This window comes from Polyodon spathula, chromosome 7 (assembly GCF_017654505.1).
Source record: "Polyodon spathula isolate WHYD16114869_AA chromosome 7, ASM1765450v1, whole genome shotgun sequence".
NCBI classification, from domain to species: Eukaryota; Metazoa; Chordata; class Actinopteri; order Acipenseriformes; family Polyodontidae; genus Polyodon; species Polyodon spathula.
This window is the reverse complement of record NC_054540.1, coordinates 29,113,462-29,136,082: the sequence shown is the minus strand read 5'-3', so window position 1 is coordinate 29,136,082 and position 22,621 is coordinate 29,113,462.

The following is a 22,621-nucleotide window of genomic DNA, read 5'->3' as shown; positions in this document are numbered from 1 at the left end:
ACTCAACTACTGTTCACTCTTCTCTTCTTGTCCCGCCCCATAGCAACCAATATACACTTCTGATTAGCTGGTACAGTACTCCCCTGACCTCCCAACTCCCACCTAATAGGCTTTCGTTAACTGTCAGTAAATGTACTGCATTAAAGCCTGAAAAACATACAAGAGTATATTGCTGCAGATCGGAGCCTCTCATGGCGCCACTTCTAAAATGCTGTAAGTCATGTAATAAAATATAGCAGCGTTTGTAAAGCATAGTATTATTAATAAAGGCTGCCATCGTAGAATTGCTGCCCTCATGTAAGGGCCATGGTCATTTCGATCAATTTTAAATAAACACAGTCGCGCCAAATTGGAGTAATAAGGTATATACTTTTCCAATAAAGCAGGTTACATCGCAAAGTCTTATGTGAGCATGTACATTATGTTGACTGATTTCTTTAATATGAAAAAGGAAACAATAGTGTTTTTTTTTTTTCTTTTACCGTTTTAACTATTGATAAAATTGGGATCTGACGGAGAAGGATGCTTCATTTGTTTAGGGCCTTGGATATAAAAAGGCTGAGGGCACCAATCATGTTTTCATTTTAGTAGCCATAGTAACCATTTTCATGTGACCCATAATAACAATCTGGCGTGTCTGGAGCATGGAGTTTTTAGCTCAGTGGCATTCAGGGAAATACTGGCTTTTTCAATCTTAGTACTCCAAAAGCAAATACTATTGAGCTGATTTTCAAAAGTCATACAACCTTGTAGAGACTGCATAGACTTGTATGTCTTCAAATAGATTGAAAACCAAAAAGATTGACAATGATTTTATAAGATGGATACCATTTTTATACATATAATACATTCAGCACTGATAATAATGTTTTATTTATTTATTTGTTTGTTTATTTGTTTATTTGTTTAGTCTACTATGGTGCAGTAAGCAATGGTGTGCAGTATGATGTGTAATTTGCTTGTTTATAATTATAAACAAAGAAAACTAATTTATCATTTGTTCCCTTCGTCTTCCTATTCATATAATTACTCTCTGGTATGCATGGTAATAATTCCTTTGTGGTCATAAAGCTGATGTTAAGCCCTGCATTTGTGGAACCAACAGTTGTTTTTTTCGCATATTTTTGTTCTGCTGAAACAAATCTTGCTCTATGAATTAGGTTTATGAGATTTTACTTCAATTCAATACATGGTCGCTAAAGCCTGGTGCTGAGGTCAGTAGCCCACAGCAGTAATATAGAGACCACTGGTACAAATTCCCAGCTATCCTAAATTAGTACAATTTTGGGATAGAAACGTGACTTTTTTTGTCCTTAGTGGGTAGGTACCCATTAAGGCTAATGTACAATGAATAGCGTCTTATTGATAAGAAACAGAAAAGTCTAAACTTAAAGCAATCAGCTGTCTGATCACCAAGCATGGAAATAACAAACCTGTAAAAATAAAAAGATATCTTTCTATGTTTTGCAAAAGGCTTCATTATTTACTTATTGCAAAAGGTTGCATTTCTTTATTGTGTAGTAGTTTTATTATTTTTTACAACCTTGCTTATAAAACAACTACACTATAAAGCACTATCATTTTATGAGTCACCTGCATGTGGCAGCAATTTGAATAATGAAACTGTGTAGTGTGTGTTTTGAAAGCGTCAACCTTTCCCTTGTCTATGGCTAATTAAAAAACTATTTTGTCTATGGCTAATTAAAAAATCCTTAGAAAGTTGTTTGCAAACACACAATTAAGATACGTTTTTCATACCTTCTGTAATGTTTGAAAAATCGACCTTTACGGAGACAAAGAAAACAACTCGAGTAGTGCACAGCTCATTTTTGTTAAGTAGTAAACCATTAAAAAAATATTCCAGGTAAAACATATGATATAATGTTCTTTTTAGTAACATGCACAAGTCCACATGTGTTTATGTTATTCTGTTGCATAGTCAAGACTCAGGGAAGCAAATAATATTGTATTGTACTACACGTGTTGTATGATACTTCACTTTTTAAGGAATGGAAGCACAAACAACAGAACTCCAGCCATCAATGATTTGAACCCAAACTGATATTGCACAATATGGTGATCATAATTGTCAGCCTTACAACACATGCAATTAAAATGTTTCCTATCTTAAGTATCTGCAAGTCGCATTGTGTGTGTGAGTATTCGTTTTCCAAGATGAACATTATTAACAGCATTGTTAGCATTCTTAGTGAGCTTACTCCTTGAGGACATACCATTTAATATATTTGTATTATTTGTAAGATGTTTTCTTTTTTATATACTGAATTCACTTAAAAGAGAAAGCACAATCATTTTACAGTTTTTTTTTTCTTCTGCTCCAATAGGGTTTGCTACAGTTTGCTTTGTTTTTGCAACTGTGGAACATATTCAAAGTTGCCTATTCTTCTCAGTTTTGTTTTGCTTTTTTTTTTTTTTTTTTTTTTTGTTTTCTTTTTTTTTTAATATACCAGGTATAATATTTCAAACAGGTAGGTAATATTTCAAAAAGGTAGCCTAATGTAATTTTTTAATCAATGTGGCCCTGTAAATGTTCATGCCCAGCTAATTGAAAGAATTATCTTGCAGCAACTTTCTCAGGGGTGAACTATATTATTTGCAACTGTTGCTGGAGCTTTGGAACAAGATGCTAGTTCTGCACAAATGAGCTGCTGTTGCTGCTGCTTCAGCTGAATCTTTGCAACATGACAGTAAAGGGACTAATGGAATTGAACAGATCCGCTGCAAACTCTAATATGTAAACATTCAGAGCAAGTAAGTAAAATGAATGCTGTCCTTTTGTATCCCTGTCACTTCCATCTGTAGAATTGTCACCTTAAAAGTATCAAAGCCAGGATTATGATTATTTAGTTAACTGACAATGTGTATGCAGGGATAAATACATTGTTAAATGATATATTCTTATAACCTATATTTACCAATAAACTTTGGTCAATCATAAAATTAACTGTTAAATATCCAAAAAGCAATATATTTCAGACAAGTCCAGACATTTACCACCTTACTTGGTAAATGTTAACGGTTACCAGTAAAACTTTTACTTATATATATATATATTATATATATATATTATCTATATACATATATATATATATATATATTATACGAGAGAAAGGGAGAGGGAGAGAGTGAGAGTTGTGTTACTATAATCCTGACTGAATGCAACAATAAGGTACAAGCTGTTTTCATCTCCTTGAACTGTTAAAGCTGTCAATCTCACGATTCAATAGGCCTCCTTGTCTGGAAAGCTTATTTCCTCTCCCTGGTATTTGCAGGGCTCTGGTTTATAAGTGTCACTTCAGTTTACATTTCACCACAAAAGCCTACAAAAGATTTCCCAATGAAAAGTTGATGCTAGCCCTCACTGAAGGCTTTACAAAAATCTCTCATCCAAAATATTTAACTGAGTTGCCTTTCACCTTCAATCAAGTGTTTATAGAATAAAGGTAAATCGAAAACTAAAGTGTATTTGAGTTTTGTTTTAGCAAATGCTTTGAAAGTTCAAGTGTCAATTTGGTCTTCAAGTATTTTAGCAATGCTTTATTTTAACAAGACATTCAAATGTGTTGGTGACTGAATAGAGTGTCACCAGTTCATATGTTGCCCAGAATAAAATAATTTCCACAAGAAAAGCACTTTTAAATTATCAGTGCCGGAATACAAATAGCTATACAAGAGTAACAATCACAATAAAATAAATTACAAATATATATTTTTTAAAAGAAGAAAAAGTTGGATCAGAAGTAAAAACTTTGATGTGATCCTTTATTCATGCAAATTGAAATACAAGTTTTAAAAAATCTTTACTATGCTCTAATAGTTATTTTGCTACCTTCACCAGACATCATGGATTGCCAGGGTAATCTGGGTTACCACCATGGTTCAGTTAGAAAGGAGGACAGGACTGGTTTTATATCCCATTTGAAAGAAGGCAACTCTAAAAGGTGAAGCCGTAATAAACCAAGGTGGACTGTTCATAAATACTTATTTTTACCTGCCCTTGTGTAACACAAGACTAATTAATAGCCACTGGTACCTGCTGCTGCAGCTATAACAGTTTATACACACCTGGGCTTGAAGTCTACAAGGTGTTGGCCTCCTGAGGTATTATGGATCATTCATCATCCAAAATCTAAGATTGTGCAGTATTACAGATTGGAGTCACCTTGTTCAGAGATGTCGTCCAAACCCATCCTCATAGGACCTTATTTGGATTTAGATCAGGTAATAAAGGTTATGCAACAGTCCTACCTAAATATCATGACTGATACATTACTGCCTGAAGTGCATAATTTCTCCCCTAATGGGGATGGGCATTCTACTCATGTATTCAAGGACTTGTACAATTAGCTTTAGGCTGTGTATTACAGGGGATCCATAGGTTACACCAATTTCAGAGAAATCATGTCATCTTAAATGATTGATGCACTGCAATCAGTCCCTCGAAGGAGCCAGAATGCTAATGATATTGATACAGATCTGTACTATGTAATACTAATGTTATAGTTGTCAAAAAAATGCCTTAATCATCACAAGCTCACTATTTAAAGTGGAACATCCCTGCTCACCACTTTGTCTAATCTGTACAATTTTCTTCTGGGGCACATTGTAGCATGCCAAAAGGTGTATCACACAAAATCTTGCAAGTATACATAGTTACTATTTACAATAAAAGGAAACTTGAACATTCTCTACCTGGGTACCTAAGTACCATTTAAAAATTTTATAACAAACCAAAACATATATAATAAAATGTTACCTTTGTGAAATGTTAACATATTGTTACTGATTTTGTACATACTGTTATGGGTCAAATCAATATAGGAGGACCTAAAATTGATCGGCAGGCATAAGTCAAGGTAAAATGTTTTATTGAAGTTAGGAAAAAGACAATTTGAAAAGTTGTAAACCAGCCAATGAAATGAACGAGGTTGCTGAAAATTCTCCACAACATTTTAAAAACAGCCTTGTATAGCTATGGTGCCAGGGGGGAGGATGTTCCAGCCTGGAAATCAGCTGCTGATATCATAAAATCTATCTTAGCTGTACCATCTGCTAACGGGGAGTGATGTGGGTTCTCGAGATACTATGGGTGGGGGGTGTGTAGGGGGGGAGCTATTGGAGGGTGTGGGTGGGGTGGTTGTGGGTGGGTAGAAGGGTGAGTGGTAAATTGGAACTTAGGGTCTTTTTCTGCCTGTTTTATTGCAATGTGCTGTTTGTTCCAAAATAATTAAAAATTAAATAAAAACAAATTGATCACAAAAAAAAAAAACATTTATATAGCTAAAGCAGTGATTGAAGTGAAATGTGAGTCCAAGTGTGTTTCATTTGGTAACCATTTTAATACAACAAAACAACAACCACAGTGCTTTCTCTTCAAAATGAGCCACTTCATCAGGAAGAATGTTGCATTTCTCTTTCCAATGATGTAGGTTACAGTAATGTTACAATGCTGTTTAATCATAAATTTAGATGGATTTAATCTGAAATAATTAAATGAGTTATTTACTATGTATTAGACCTTACATGCTCACAAGAGCTCAGATAATTCATTATTATTTGGCTCAGTAGAGGCACTCTCAACACAGTCCCTGCAATTTTATTGTCTGATACCTGATGGGAGCCGGTGTACGTTATCAATGATCATCAAAGTCACTGTCAAGAAAATGTAAAACGTTGATGTAAGTCTGGCTGGTGCAGATAGCGCATACAAATGAGAAAGGTTTATTAATACCTCAAACCTTCAAACCACTTCTCTCCCCAGACTAATTCCGAGTGCATTTAAATCCCATAGAAGTTAAGAAGTTCTTGCTCTTAGCAAAGATAAAAACAAATCAGTTTATATTTCAAATTTAACCCTATGTTACTTTTACTGCAAAGTAGTCATCTTCACATTAACAGATTCCTGTAAAAAGTGTTTTAGGTTAATTGTGATATGTTTGATATGTTACGCTCATGCCAGGTTTCTCTTTAAGTTAAGGAAAGTGCCTTTTGTAGGGTGTGAGATTAGCCACACTCAGGCTTTAAACTTCTAAATATATTTCTCGAACAAACTGTACAGAATTATAAACTTGGCTGCTTTTCTACAAAGGAGAATCTGGCCCTAACCAATACGTCATCAGCAAGCTAATAAAAGCTCTGTGTGTTATTCCTTCATGTCGCTTCTTTTTGTTTCGGCCAACCAAGCAAACGCGGGGATGCCGAAAGGGGAGTTGACCTCTTAGAGTCTGGATAAAAGGCTGCCCTGAGCCATTGATTTACTTAAAAAATAAAAAAAAAAATATGTGAGTAGGGGGTTTTTCCTTTCCTGAGTGCTGAGCAGTTCGTATTTAGTTCTGCAGGGTGAGTGGTCAGGTTGTTCCCCATGCTCTGGGGACCCAGTCTCAGCTTATGACTCATCATCTAATAAGGGGAGCATGTGCACTCCATGTGGCGTGCGTAATTTAAGCCCCCTGGTCCCTGGTGATGCCTAACCTAGTATTCCACCGCACATAGGACATGCTCTGGGGGACAGGCCATGTCTCAGCTGCTGATTTTCATTAAATTCAATATTTGGGGGATAGGTGGCAGGGCGCCACTGTGGAGTGTGTTAATTATTTATTATTCATTCATTCTGCGGCACTGGGATGCATGTAACTGTTCATGTATTTCCTGCCGACCTCGCGCAGGTAGCCGTCGGGCACTCACGGACGAGACCTCCGGCCAAATTTATCTTTCACTCGGGCCCTGAGTGCCCTCCACACTCATTGGGCTCTGAGCGCCCTTCACAGTTCATAAATCATCTGCAATTGCAATCATCATCATTCATTACCATTCATTCATAGCGGATTCTCTGTGCTGAAAACTGCATATCCTTATGTACATCAACAAAAATAACAAGGATCTACTTTGATTGCCCACAATTTGGACTATAGTCACCACATTTATTTATATGCAAAGGGAATGTTGTACCACTACTTAATCCTTCCAGTGAAAATGACATTTGTTTTAAAAAGCACATCACTCAATTGATTTGGTTATTAACCATTGCCGCGTGGGTTGATTGGGTCAAGAACAACTTCTACCTGATGCTGCACTGAGTTTACAGCTCTGTCAATTAAACATCTTCTTGACAATGTTCTTTTGCAGCTTTCCATCAAAATTAGGTGCTGTACTGTAACTTGGACAGGTCTTTTGTAGAATTAACTGAAGGATGGTCTCGGTGCCATGACTGACATTTGGCTATTTTTATATCCATCGGACCAAATTGTAATGTTGTAAAATTGTCTTAATGGTTTGTCATTCGACTTCAGTAATCAAGTAACTGCTTTAACATACAAATGTAAGCATTCCCTCTGACTAGACTCGTAGGGAATGTGACAAAGTGCTGCTTTCCAAGTGCATACTGGGATGGGGACTTCTTTGTTTCTTGGTAAACAGGAGAAAACCAGAAATGCCTTAAAACAGGTCTTACTAACACTTGCAATAAAAACAATAATGAATAGTGTTTGTTTAATATTATTTTCTAATTAAATGTTGTACATATTAAGTTCTCAACAAAATTATTTGCAGAGGAAATATGTTACACAATTAGTTTTTATAATGAATAATCTCAAACCTATAACACATGTGAATATGATTCCAATTTGGGCTCTAACACTGTATAAAATCAGGTAAGTTTGTCTACTCTGGTTAAGCTCTAATGGCAATTCATTATTGATTTATTTTTTCATACTAACATTTAGATTATCCAAGTCTCCATCTGCAACTGACAAATCATTACAAGAGTCCAAATGGAAGCAGTTAACTGGAAAGTCCATGAGGATTGTTGTCATTGTTATTTATTTGTGTCATTCAATGGTGTTGGCACCCACTCTGTGCTGAGTGGCTTGCTGACTTTCACTGGCGGTTCACTGCTAGCACTACCCATTCTCTCAGGACAGCTGTCAGACAGAACTTTGAACACTTACAAAATTGTTTATGAAAAGCCTCAGCAGTCATCTTTTTCTTGTTAAAGCCCCTTTCCATAACTTACCAATAAAACAAATCCCATGACATAGTGTTATATTCTTTATTAAAGATTCCAAATGTTGTTTTTTTTATTTTTATTTATTTATTTACAGTGTAGTTTATAATGTAAGGGCCCTACTATTCTGCCTTGTTGAAATTAAGAATGTTTAAACCCTATTGGCACAGAAATGGGACAGGAATACAGTATGCATTACATTTGGACTAAAATAAATAGTAGTGTATATATATATATATATATATATATATATATATATATATATATATATATATATATATATATATATATATATATATATATATATATATATATATATATATATATATATATATATATATATATTACAACATTATTTTAACCCACCCAACACAGATATAGAATTAAACACAGTTAAAGAATCAAACACACAACCTTCAGATACAGCCTTAACTTTTCATAGCAACTACCTAAGCCAAACATAGTAGATGCCTTATACAGGAAAAAGCTATATACATGTATACATCTGAAGGTTGTATAGAAGTTCATTAAAGAACACAGATAGGATTACTGTATAATGGACACCTTTCCCATCCTATAGGAAAGTAAATCCAGCTTTAAAATACGTTTGAGACAGCATTTCAATAGAATCCATTCTACATTAGGAGAGAAGTAGCCATAAGGCACCAATGCACGTATGATTCTGTATCACTTCAACTACTTGTGTTAAAAGAACTGAGCTGATACAAACAAACGTCAGTGGAAATATACTGAGTATACTTTCCTCCTTTCAAGAGTACTTAGAAAATGCCCCTTTCATACTATTCTGTCGCACTCTGCGGGAGGACCTTGAATTAAATCATCCCAAGTTATCAGCTATGCAAGATTGAACATTGTAAACAGAATCGCACTGGAGAAATCGTACTCACCTTGTATTATGAAACAGCAGAGTGCATTTTTGAATGTGTAAATAATTAATTAGTTCCTTTGCAGAAATAGTCACAAAGGCTTCTACCATTAGGAAAAGCAAGTGTTTACAACTAGAATAAGAGAAAAACACATCAAAAGCTGTAATTATGGAATGTTAAACATTGATTATTTTATTTTGATTCAGAGGTTGCCTTTAGTTAGTACGCACAGGTACCTGGCAACATTAAATTGGTCATTTGGGTCAACAATATTGCTGTTTTTCGTTCCTGCTTTATGTGCAAATACCACAATAACTGCATTCTTTCTGAGGTTGAAGCCATTTGTCCACAGCTTACATAGGCATTGCTATGTAAGTGGCAGACAATCCACATTCAGTTAAATATTTTAGATCTGTTTTTGCATACTGAGCTCCACCATCCTTTATGTTTTTCATTCAACAATATCAAAGCCTGCATCTGCCCTGGCTCTGCATCTGTGATAACTGTTTTTAAAGGAAGTGCAATACTGTATTTACATACACATACTGACATATATGTTGGTATTTATGTATGGTTAGTCTTCTCCTTAAGCACATGTGAAAATTACTGAAGATATTACATCTCAAGAGGGTGTTTTTTTTTTTTCCTGGATACCTGCATTGTAATTAATGAATGCATGTTTCTAGTTTAAATTGAAATGCATACAAATTGTGATGAATGGGCAGTAGCTAAAATGTTCTGTTTTGAGTAAAAAATTACCACTTTCACATATTGTAAACTCTTGGTTTCACAGGGGATGTTTGGAATTGTTTGGGGACAGAAACCTTAATTGGGAACACCTGCATTATTTCTTCTCACTCCAAAGGAGTTAAAATCACTGTACACTTTATTAATTCATTTTCTAGGAAATTATTTCCTTTGGTTCATTCAATAGATACGTAGGATCTTATTTCAGCTTGCATTTTAATGCTGGGACTGAAACAATTACCTCGCTCCATCACTGTGAGCCAGAGGGATTGCTCAAAACTAGACCACAATCCATTATCATTCCCTGTGACAGAGATCAAATGATTCTTAGTGTTAGATCTCCCTCCCGACCTGCACGGGCGCTGTGTAAAGGTAACAGAGTACCCTGGACTAAATGGCACGACAGTTTATTCCCAGGGTTAGGTGGAAGTCGGCCTTCTAGAAAAGGGGCAGAGTTATGGTACACAAACTCAATGACATGTACGGGAAACCCTGTGGCATCCGCATATTGGAGGAGCAGATGTGCTCGTTGACCAAGGGGTCATGGGTGATGTTATAAAAAGGGGAAGTAGTGATGTGATCTTTTCCTTTGTGAATGGTTATACTAAATGACCAGAAGGAGAACCTGTGTTGTGAAATGTGAGTGTTTTGTTTGTTTTTGTTTGTCTTTAGTAATACTGTTTGTAATTATTTGGGCCACTAACACGATCAGGAGCTATCATGAGAACATAAGAACATAAGAAAGTTTACAAATGAGAGGAAGCCATTCGGCCCATCTTGCTCGTTTGGTTGTTAGTAGCTTATTGATCCCAGAATCTCATCAAGCAGCTTCTTGAAGGATCCCAGGGTGTCAGCTTCAACAACATTACTGGGGAGTTGATTCCAGACCCTCACAATTCTCTGTGTAAAAAAGTGCCTCCTATTTTCTGTTCTGAATGCCCCTTTGTCTAATCTCCATTTGTGACCCCTGGTCCTTGTTTCTTTTTTCAGGTCAAAAAAGTCCCTTGGGTCGACATTGTCAATACATTTTAGAATTTTGAATGCTTACATTAGGTCGCCGCATAGTTTTCTTTGTTCAAGACTGAACAGATTCAATTCTTTTAGCCTGTCTGCATATGACATGCCTTTTAAGCCCGGAATAATTCTGGTCACTCTTCTTTGCACTCTTTCTAGAGCAGCAATATCTTTTTTATTGCCAAAGGCCAGCACTAAACCCGGATGAACAGCACTTTACTTTTGTTTGCACTAATGAATTGTATTCACTATGAGCACTAGAGCATGCACTGTGGACTGGTGTTTGTGAATGTGTTACAGGTGGGTGAACTAAAACGGGACTGTTATTATTTCGGGGCCAACCTGCGGATTACAAATAAGCAATACACACCTCTGAATTGCTTCATTACCATTGTTATTATTTACTGTTGTATTATTATCAGGCCATTTGATTTAAAAACCATTAGACAACATTGCACCTGGATTATAATTGTTTGTCTGTTTATTAATCACTGCTGTATTACCTTCACCTGCACATGCTTAACCACTTTGCCACATTCCCCTAAAGTGAATTTGACCAAACTATATGTTGCAGAGGTATTCATCAGCTATGTCTGTGTTATCATTTGAATAATTAATGAAGTGTCTTTTGCTACCCTAATACAAAAAAATATGCTCCATAGTGTTGATTTTCATACATATCAGAAGCATTTTGGGATATTGGAGGATACACAAAAAATATAGTTCTGTACTACAGCATCCACACTTCAGACAAACTGCACTACCTGATGCAATTTAATTTAGAACCAGACTCGAGACTACCCCGAGGTGGTCTAAGTCAGGTTCTCGAGTATGGTATTAAAAGCTGTTGTAGTGTAGACAATAATCGTATTTAACACTTTTAAGCCAGTTTAAAGGCAACTAATATGGTTTAAAGACATTTAAACCCCATTCACACTTGTGGTTTACCCAGGGCCTCCTTATCTCATGTGTGAATGCTCGAAAAATGAAAAGGCAGCCCTGGGCCGGGTGAAATTTAGACCAGCTTTTTGATGCAGCCTAAAGTAGGCAATGTTGCCTCAGGACCGGCCTATCTGTATGTGTGAACCCAACGCAGGCCCTGGGCCGGCCTTAACGTGTGAATGCGGTGACGTAACTCAAATCACTCCCCTACTATTTCGAGCGTAGTAGATCAAACAAAGTCAGTTTTAAGAGGTAGCAACTGGACGATGAAGAAATTAACCCTAGTTGTCCATTTATTCAGGAGCTTGTCAGGCGCGTCAGGTCCAATTTATTTTCACACGCACTGTTAATTTTACATGCACTGTTTTAATTTTTTTTTTTTTCAGAGTTAAACAGGTTTAAAAGGTATTGAATCACAAAATGACAGTCCTGCATCTCCAGCCAAGCCCCACCCCTTGTTCGCTGTATTCAGCCACTACTGTATGTGAACGCACTTAGGCCCCCTAAAACCTCAACTGTGAACGCAAATTTGAGGCGGTCCAGAGACGGCCCAAGGCCGGCTCAATAAGTGTGAACTGGGTCATAGTGTGGACAGGGCCTAAGAAGAGACGCTATCAAAACCTACCTTAATAAGGCTGCTTTTGGTGTAACTAAAGTCTTATGATTGATGGTTTAATATTAAATATACATTAATGCAGCTGTTGATATGGTTGTCAAATAGCTAATATGTAATTAATTCCAACTTTAAATGAAAGGCTAAACAATCTCCTTGCACAATCTGGCTGTTGTGCCTCTGGAACAGGGGGCTCACTACACATGATTGAATGAATGATCAAAAATGGCTGATGGTTGATGTCGTGGATGTGTGTTCGCTGCTTAATTGACAGGAGACAGAGTCTAGAAGGTTGGCATTGACACGTCCTGCAGGTGTGCAGGTTTTATTTCCATATAATACAGACAGGAACCCCAAGTGATGCTACCAGCAATGGTAGCTGATGTGGGACATACTGCCTGGCATACAAAAGGCAAAATAAACACTGTATAAAAACTATCAAATAAAAGGTGCTGTGAAGACTGCTCACACAATCTGCTATCAAATGGAGGTTCCACTTAAAACTGTCTGCTATACTGGGTGGGCTCTACTATCCTGAAATTAACTCTGTGGCACGCTGGTGAGTGGATAGAGGCCCAGAGACAGTCTGCAGTTCAAAAAAGTAACAATTTTATTATAACTAAACACAAAAATAAAGTGCACAAGGGCAAAATAACAGATACTCAAACACAAATAAAGCAAAAACAAAACTCACAAAAATAAAGTTTCCAGGCTGGGCAATGCCTTCACTGGATTTATCAAAATTAAAAAATCACAAAACAACCACAAACACCAACCTGCTTCCTTAGCTCTTTCCTCCTAAATGAGAAGCAGAGGCCTCCTTTTATGTCAGGTGGCTTGGCGCTAATTGATCATTAATTAACCTAATCAACTAATCAACCCCAGCCACCTGAACATAATAAACCCAGGCAGGTAGGGAAAATTAACCCCATCCCTGCCAATTTAAAAAGGGCAGAGCTTTGCTCTGCCACAACTCCCTGTCCCTCGGGCAGTTCACCAAACTCCAACCTCGGAATATACACACGATCGCCGTTAGAGGTGGTCGTGTCATTTCTTGATCCCAGTCATTCAGCAGCACAGACGGACCGATGCTTTGGCAGCAGCAGCGCTCTGAACCCTATGGCTTTACAGCAGCCGTAATCTGTATAATCTGGACCCTTTTATTCCTGGCGCTCTGCTGCATCACGCCCACCTGCTGATTAGGCGCTTGCAGCTTGTAAACACATGCATTGCTTGTTCCTGCAACTAAACACTGCAGGCAGGTTGATACACACAGAGCATCAGGCTCCCCATTAAAACCAATCCTGTTCTTATTTACATAATCACTACACTTTAAACAATTACAGAAGCCTCTACATTATGTGCAAGGCCCCAGCCCTGCTACAGCCTCTTACAATAGTCTGTGCATCTAAGTAATCATCTAGAATATCATAGCTGCAATGTAGTTGATTAATTATATACATAGATGAAAAAGTATTGAATACTCTATTTAAAGTATTTGAATGATAACAACTGGTGCCTGCCAGCTCTGGACACAACTTTTATATATTCATGCATAGACAAATTTATACATACATACCTGTTCATCTTCTTTTCCTATTTTATTTTTTTTTTTATTAAATAAGCAAAAATATCGGAGGAAGAGGGGTGTCCATTGCATATTAAGTTTAGCAGGATGCGATACGAAATGATTGTTCACACTTCATTGCAGTTCAGAAAAATCATACCACACATTTTAAACTAGAAAATAATCCAAGAATTCATGAAAAGAAACAGCTATACTGACCACAGGTGACTTTTTTGAGGTTTTTTGAAACACCCAAATAAGTGTAACATCTGTTTAAAACACCACTATAGTCCTCTAAAGGGTGATAAATGAGCAGTTACATATTGGCATGTGCCTATATTATGTCTTTCTACCAGGGTGCGGTTTGTCAAATTTCCAGTGAAGGAGATAAAATATGCAACCTTCAAAACAGTAGCCTATAGTAAAGATACATCACTCATGTGCCAACATCTGCCACCATGCAAATGCAGTTAGTGTCATTTGTCATTACATCAGTGCAATGCTATTTGCAGCTTTTTAGCTTTTTATGCTTTGTGGCAGCAGTTTCTTTGCGACTCAACTTTAGAAGAATATATAATTTTGATTCCTGCATAAATTTTCAAAAAGCGGGCTCTCAAATATTATAATGAGATTTGCTAAAGCTGACGGAAATTGCAACACTATTGCATCAATTTGTTAAAAACTATTGAAAGCATGTTTTAAACAGTTGCAATTAGCACACCTTTAAAAGGCAGTATGAAAAACACTATCCCCTAACCATGGCCGCTGTGATTGCAACAAGGAGACATCGTCTTCAGCAAGAACGAGTGATTTGTATGATGAGAAGAGAAAGGGTATTATGTGCCTGCATTATCCTCTTCGATTTAAATGAATACCAAATTAAGCACAAGTACAGGCTCGGCAGCCACATAACTCTCATTCAGAGAAACAATGCTATCCCTGCAGTGGTCAAACTATTGTCCACCCTGCAATATCTTGCCTCTAGGTCCTTTCAGGGGACTATGGCAGCTGTTGCTGGCATTTCCCAGTCTGCTTTTCCTCGTACGTTGCCAGTTGTGCTCAATGCATTTTTGAGGCGTACGCCAAAATACCAAAATTCCCTTAAAACAGCATGTACTTACAAACCTTGAAAATAAATTTCTATGACATTTCTGGTTTCCCCAACATGTTGGGAGCAATAGACTGCACACATGTGCCGCTAACTCCTCCAGCTCATTCTGAACATCTGTATAGGAATAGGAAACACACCTATCTATTAATGTGCATGTGGTTTGTAATTGTGCACAATTTAGCACTGCACCCTTGACTAACTTAAATAAAAACTAACAGTAAACATTGGGCTTATAGGCTACTCATGATAATCCGAATTAGTGGTACAATGCAAACATTTGTTGCTGGTCCTTTGGAATTCGTATTGATGATAATTGACTATCCTCCTGTAAGTATTATAACTTGTCAATGCCCCAGCTAAAATCATTTAGTTTCAATTTAAAATAATCTTTTATTTTAAATTAAATAATCAGCAGCATGATTTATTTTGTGTTACCGGTAGCCTACAGCAGACTAAAGTAAAAAGAAAGGGCGCTAGGTATTAATTAATTTTTACTACTGTACAGTATACATTTAAAATACATTGAGCATTATATGTGTGCAATTTTATTCTATTTTTATTGTAATTTTTTTAACCTTATGTCAGACAAATATATCTGGTTTAGCGACTGGTACTGTGTAATAATGAAAAGCTTTTTGACAGAAACACATTTTTTATTTGGGGGTGAAGGTGGGAGCCGCACTGTAGAATCTGATGGGAATAAACTGACTTTCTCTTAGTACAAAATGTATACTTGGCGAATTGTTGCAACGAAAATGCAAATTGTTGTATGTTTGCGCTCCGACTGGCTCATCTTAGTACATCTACTCCTTGGTGTCTTTAGCCCAACAGTTGTTGTTTAAATTTTTTGGCCATACAAAGCCTTAGTTTGATTTGTCACTGAAATCTTGTGCGTAATTAAGTTAGACATCAACAAAAATTACAGAATAACATTTTAACTACATATTTATTAACAGTCAGGATTCCAGAGTTATTGTTTCAGTTATTTCATCATTCTATTCCCACTGCACATCTGATCACATCAATATGCTAATATTGTATTTGGTTGAAAACTCTTAAATACAAGTTTTAAATCAGCAATGAAAAGCAGTGCACCAGTTACTATTTTTATTTATTTATTTATTTTTTACTGTAGGACGGAAAATGTAAAACAGGTCATGAAAGGGTTAAAAACAGTTCTGTTCTGGAGTGAGTGGTTGCTCTCTGAGGATGCTGAACAACTTGGCATCATTAAAGCCTTCACTGACTGCCAACTCACAAACAGACATGGACCTCCGGGATGCCAGTGGTAGTTTCATCTGGCCCTGGCTCACAGTAATTGGAGCTGAGGATCATGGACTTAGATTTCTGGGTCTGAACACCTTAGCTATTTTCTCTTAGTTCTCCAAGCTGGAAGTCTGAGTAACAAGACCATTTCAATTGGGCTGTCGCATAAAGTACTATCTTTAACCAAACCATCTTAATGTTCAACTAAATGATGCAATCAAATTAAAAATAATGTGCACTTTACTTTTTTATTTTAAAATAAATCACCACTATTAGACATTAACAATTGTAGATTAACATTCCAAGGGAAGTTTTTTTTTCCAGGTTCACTTAGAAGTTTACTGCAAGAGCGACAGACGCAATAGACAGAATGTCTTCCCATCTCCCACATAAAGATACCACTCCAGTGAAAAGGTAATTTGCTCTGCCAGTTTCACGAAGAAGCATTTATTCGCCTGACCTTAATCCTGCAATTGCCTTTCTCAAATACCCTAAAAATATACTCATTCTGGCTTCACGTAATTACTAGTGAAATGGAGGCAGGGGGTTATTTGCATTAGATAATGTAGGTCCTGTGTAGATCACCTGTAAATTTAAGGTCACTATAATCCATGAAGGTAAGAAATAGAATCAATGTCAAAGTGTGCCTACATGCAATAACAGTGTTGCTCTGGATACATTGCCATGACAACATTTTTATATGACTGACAAGGTGGTCCAGAAGGTAGCTAAATTGTATGGTATTCTTTTTTGTGTGTTGTTGAGCTTTACAGATTACAGATCTTACATGTTGTGTTTTACAGTATTTTTGAATGCCTTTATGCCACAGCCCCAGCAGGAAGTCATTTTTTTAGAATATGGATAGCAAATTAAAAAATAATTCCAGACCAAAAAGCTGAATCCTGAAAAAAAAAATGTTCATATTCCCAACTAAACATAAAACGTTACTTGCACCAGGATACATTTTTTCAAATGTACTATATTGTGACAGAAATACAATGAACCTTGGTTGTAAATGACAGAGTTTTTTTGACGGGCTGGCTTGACAGTTCTTTCTCCCGGGTCGGGAAGTCGGTCAATCTGGAAAAAGGGGAGACTCCCTTGCAAGAACGTATTGACCTGGAAGGGAAACAATATAGCAGCCGCAGATTGTAAAGGCATGGGGTCATGTGTGAAAGCATATAAGCAGGACGGAAAATCATAATCTGCTCCTTCGTTTGGTTATTAATAAGTGACCTGGTAGGACCTGTATTTGTGTGGTGAATAATCGTGAGTGTTTGTTTTGTTCTGTCTATTGTTGCTTGTAATCACTAGACGGCTAACATGTTCTGGAGCTATCTCCAGAGGCCAGCACAAACCCGGGACAGCACTTCACTTGAATTATTATAAACTGTATTGTACCATAATCACTAATTCACGCACTAAACTGACTTGTTTATGTGTTTTGTGTTTAATGTGGGGATACAATAAAGGGACTATTATTTTGGGACCAGCCCAGGGATTATAAATTTAAGTAATACACGCCACTGTATTACTTATCAGCATTATTATTTGCTGTTTGTTTCACCGTCAGGCACTGGACATAAGGAAATAAAAATAAACACCTGCACACTATGAACCACTTTGTCACACACACACACACACACACACATATATATATATATATATATATATATATATATATATATATATATATATATATATATTATATTATATATATATATATAATATTAGAAATAAAGTTATTATTGTACTATAACTACAAACTGTTCTAAACTAAATTAACATGGTAAAAGTCATTTGCTAAATTAGGTACTGGAATGTTGGATTCCGTTCTGAATGTGAAGCTGAATTAATTCTCGTGCATATTGACATGATCGATTTCAAAGAGAAACGGGTATTGAAAATATTAATGCAAAGTAGACACTTTGTGTGATAAGCCATATTCAATATTCGTATATTAGCCATGTGTGCTAATGATGTTATGGTCTTTGTAACCGTTTGACTATGGAATCAATGAACTATACACTATTGACGCATATCTCTAACCAATACCTTTCTGTAATATTAGATTAGTTGTGCACCCCTTTTTATTCTTAAATAAACTATTGCTTTATATTTCTGACATGTTGTGTCAATGTCTGTTATTGTCTCAGTTGTTAACATTTGGACGTTCTTAAACAGGGCGCCTAGAGACTAATTTATATACTGTATAAATAAATTGTATACCTAATTCACTACAATAACGACTGGAACGCTACAAGGCTAAACAAAAGGCTACCTTGTGCGTTACTATTAGGAACCCCAGTAACAAGTATCTAGGGCTAAAAAACTGAAGGAGAAACTCACCTCTATGTTTTGTTGTAAGGGTCGACCCTGAAGCCGCCCTCAATACTCCAAAGCCAGGGTTTTGTGGATCCATGACATTCAGTCTATAGAACCTTGTAAAGGTATGGCATGTTGCTCCACACTGCTGCATTGCAAATGTCCTTCACAGATGCACCCTGGAATAAAACCCATGGAGTTGCCATGCCCCTGGTGGAATGGGCAGTGAGCTTTTCTGGAGGGGGCAAGGTCCTGACTGTTCGTTATCCATTTAGATAGCCTCTGCTTAGATAGGGCTTGACCATGGCACTTCCCCCCATAACAGACAAAAAACTTAAAAAAAAAGCTGCCTCCAACTTTGTGTGCTGTCAACATAATACGCTGTCGCTTCCTGTCAGACTGGAAAGGAGGTGGATGAAAAGCCTTCAATTTCACAGACTGGTTGGCATGAAATGCTTTGATAGTTTTTGGTTAAAAAGCAGGATTGGTACAAAGCGTAATTAAGCAAGCTTTCACAATTGAAAATGCTTGCATCTCAATCACCCTCTTAGCAGAGGTGATTGCAAGCAAGAAAGCTGCTCAGTGGAATGCAAGGGCTCAAATGGAGGTCTCAAGAGTGCATCAAGCACCGCGTTAAACATCCAACGAGGAACAATATCCTTCATAGGTGGCCAAAGCCACGAGCTCCTTTCAAAAATTGCCCCGCAAGAAAGTAAGCTCCTGGGGAGAGTCAATTTTGATGGCAAGCTGAACTAGCTGCCAGATAGACCTTTTATGTAGAGGGGATTTCCCCTTGTCAAACAGGTCTGGCAAAATTGCAGTATCATGCTTGTGCCTGTACTGGGAATGCGTGAATGCTGCTCTGGCATTTTTCAAGGTGCCAGTGACCCTATTAGAAAGACCCAGATGGCTCAAATGCAGCAGTTCAGGTTCGTGTACTCAGAGCAAAAGCTTGCGGGCTACACGATGGAGACTGGGAAACCTGAGGCTGCCCTGGTGATTTATGTAAGCCACCACAGTAGTGATGTCCTTCTGGACATGCACATGTCTCCCTTGAACATCCTGCAAAAAAAATCTGCAAGGCCAGATAAACTGCCTGCAAATATTTATGTGGAGACCCTGCTAAGGGGGTTCCATACCCTCTTTACCCCCCTGCTATTCCACGCAGCGCCCCAGCCGAGGCTTGACACGACCTAGGTGTAGATGGGTAGGCTGTGTCCATCAAGAGAGCACCTTTAGACAGTGGCAAGATACTGTCACTAGCTGGCCACGGTTCAACACAGGCTGAAAAATGCACAGGAGACCCAATGCTTCAGCACAGCTGAACAGAGAGTCACTAGAAGGCAAGGCAGAGGTGCCTGCTTCGTCCTGCCACAGAGACTTCAGCCGTCAGTCAGGGTATTGTGCACAATACTCATTAAGTGTTTTCCTCTTGCACCCCATTTTCAAATCAAACTAGCAACTGTCACTATATACCTATAGCGAAAGCTTACCGACACCTTAACCTGCTAATTTCAAAGTAGGCACTTTGAATGACAGGTGCTATATCTTGGAAATGAAAGTGTACACTTGGGGCAAGGCTTGTTGATTGACAGTCATTTAAACAAATGAGAGCATTCTAGTGTTGCTTCAGTAAACATGATCTGTCAGAACAGGATGAAATAACTGACATTGAAACTACAGTAGCCTACTAAGGGACCACTGAGATGACTGACAGTGACCCCTAGCCATTCACAGTGAAACGGAGACGGGACAGACAGCAAGTATAAAAACTACACCAACTGGAGATGATTTCTAAATTATTATTTTTGGAAAGAAAATTAAAAATAGTGAGTGGTTCCACTGACGTTTTTCATATGAAAATATATTTCAGTCTAACTCATATTTTTGGGGAATTCGACGTTTAACGAGAATCGAAAAAGTAGCAAGCCTAGATAAAACCAAAAGCATTTATTCTGTTTTATACAACAACTTCCTGCCAATGTTGACTTTTGATCCAGGTATTGGAGAATGAGCTGCCTTCTCTCTTTTTTTTTCTTCCTTTAGAAATAAAAACAGTTACTAACCTCACTACTAGAAAGGTGACATAACGCCACACGGGATAACATTTACAGAATGGAGCTCTGACTGATATGCAGTGCAGGGATGCAGGTGTTCAAAACCAGAATGAAAAAGGATCAACACAATGCCACACCATTAAATTAAGTCTCTAGCCGCATAGCATTTAATAAATGAGGGACTAACTAAAACATAAAAAAAGGGAATCAAAAGAGGTTATTTTAACTAAAATCACTTTTTTCTTCACCATAATCTACATGCTACAGAAACTGTTTATCTGTGAAATGGTCCCTCTTAGCACCTCGAATCAGCAGCTTCTAGGGTGAGGGAAAGGCACACTGTGATACAGGAGAAATCACAGCTGCTGTGCCAGCAGGCTCAAAATCATCATAAGAACATAAGAAAGGTTACAGACGAGAGGAGGCTATTTGGCGTAGTCTTCTTTGTTCAAGACTGAATAGATTCAGTTATTTTAGCCTGTCTGCATATGCCATGCCTTTTAAACCAGGAATAATTCTGGTCGCTCTTTGCACTCTTTCTGGACCAGCAATATCCTTTTTGTAGCGAGGTGACCATAACTGAACACACTATTCTAGATGAGGTCTTACTAATGCATTGTAAAGTTTTAACATTACTTCCCTTGATTTAAATTCAACACTTTTTATTATATATCTGAGCATTTTGTTGGCCTTTTTTATAGATTCCCCACATTGTCTAGATGAAGACATTTCTGAGTAAACATAAACTCCTAGATATTTTGCATAGATTCATTCTTTAATTTCAGAGTCTCCCATATTGTATTTATAATGAACATTTTTATTGCCTGCATGTATCTGCCCAGTCCACTGTATTTAATGTATTATGCATTGTTTTTTTTTTTTTTTTGTTGTTTTTTTGTTTTTTTTACTGTACATCATGTATTATGCATTTCTCTGTATTTAAAGTATTATGGATTTTCTTGTTGTTACTACATCTTGTAAAGTGCTTTGTGGTCCACTATGCAAGGAGCTATATAAAATAAAGATTGATTGATTGAATGCTGTCTAGATCATTTTGAATGACCTTTGCTACTGCAATGGTATTTGCCATGCCTCCTATTTTTGTGTTGTCTGCAAATTTAACAAGTTTGCTTACTATACCAGAATCTAAATAATTAATAAAGATTACGAAGAGCCGAGAACCTAATACTGATCCCTATGGTACTCCACTGGTTACCTCTCTCCATTTTGAGGTTTCTCCTCTAATCAGTACTTTCTGTTTTCTGCATGTTAACCACTCCCTAATCCATGTGCATGCATTTCCTTGAATCCCTACTGCATTCAGTTTGAGACTTATATTTTATGCAGGACTTTGTCAAAAAGCTTTCTGGAAATCTTAATAAACCATGCCATGTGCTTTGCAATTATCTATTGTCAATGCTGCATCCTCCAAAAAATCAAACAGGTTAGAGACACGATCGCCCTTTCCTAAAACCATGCTGACTGTCTCCCAGGATACTGTTATCATATAGGTAATTTTCCATTTTGGATCTTATTATAGTATCAATAAGTTTACATATAATAGAAGTCAGGCTTATTGGACTGTAGTTACCTGGTGCAGCTGTCTCCCTTTTTATACCCTGCTTTATCCCCCTCATTTTGATTGGTGTGATGTTGAATCAGCAGGAACATCTCACTGGCTGAGAGAAAAATCATGGTTTTGAGATAGAATTTAAAACACAAATCACCCATAAAATGTTTCCTAATTTGTACAGTGCTTAATTTCTTTTAGATATTTCCAGTCTCTGAAATCATTGCAATAATACTGCTTCACATATCAGAAAAAAATATGATCTAATAACCTAATTGTAGATTTAAATAGCATGATAATCAGTTACACCTGCAAATCAAAGGTTAGGTAATAGTGAGTTATAAGAAAAATGTGGATAATGGTAGTAATGGCAGTAATGGCTACATTTAAAATTAACGTTTAATATATCAATTTTCTTAATTTAAACATAATATGCATTTGATGATAATTTTCCTAGTCCTCATCCACTTGGAGCTATCCAAACCTGACCATACTCAAA